The sequence below is a fragment of the Corvus brachyrhynchos genome, unplaced genomic scaffold (assembly GCF_000691975.1).
Source record: "Corvus brachyrhynchos isolate BGI_N302 unplaced genomic scaffold, ASM69197v1 scaffold1002, whole genome shotgun sequence".
Classification (NCBI taxonomy): domain Eukaryota; kingdom Metazoa; phylum Chordata; class Aves; order Passeriformes; family Corvidae; genus Corvus; species Corvus brachyrhynchos.
Genome location: NW_008236758.1, coordinates 156,174 through 156,737, shown reverse-complemented (window position 1 = coordinate 156,737; position 564 = coordinate 156,174). Strand labels below are relative to the sequence as shown.

The 564-nt window shown below is 47.2% G+C and overlaps 1 protein-coding gene across 4 annotated transcripts in view; it reads right to left on the bottom strand.

Moving 5' to 3' along the window:
- Positions 1–564, bottom strand: part of AMPH (amphiphysin) — a 135,053-nt gene that overhangs the window by 128,083 nt on the left and 6,406 nt on the right. The gene's annotated exons all lie outside the window — the stretch shown is intronic.

The following is a 564-nucleotide window of genomic DNA, read 5'->3' as shown; positions in this document are numbered from 1 at the left end:
AGGCAACAACTCCCCAAACCCACCCCCCAGCCTAGGCATTGGCTGTGTCACCTTGTGGGAACAAGACATGTACCTTCTGAGGGGAAGAAGAGCTGTGGATCATCTCAAGATAATGGAACCATCTGCACTAATTTGCAAAAAGTGTTTTTTGAAATTTTGCTGGGTTTATCCAATTTCACTGGGTTTCCACAGGACAAAAAAACCCCACACCTCTGATATTATCAAGGCTCAAAGATGAAGCCTTCAGTCTGGTGCAGGATGGACTTCTCATCTAAATGGTTGCAAACCATTTGGAGGTGAGCAATACCTGTTCATTTCTCCGTGAATATTCTTTTTTGCTCCTTGTGCTCATTTTTAGAAATGTCTGGTCTGTTTTCTATGGAAGAACATACTAAAACACAAGAGCCTGAGAACAGCAGCACAATCTCACAGGGAAGGTCCATCTGGCCCAATAGTCTGTCTCCGAAGTGTCCAACCACCAGTGTCGGAAGAAGAGCACATGAGCACTGAAGCCTAGTCCTGCCAGGACGTGGGGGTGCTCACAGGCCTCAGTGGCTGGGGCGC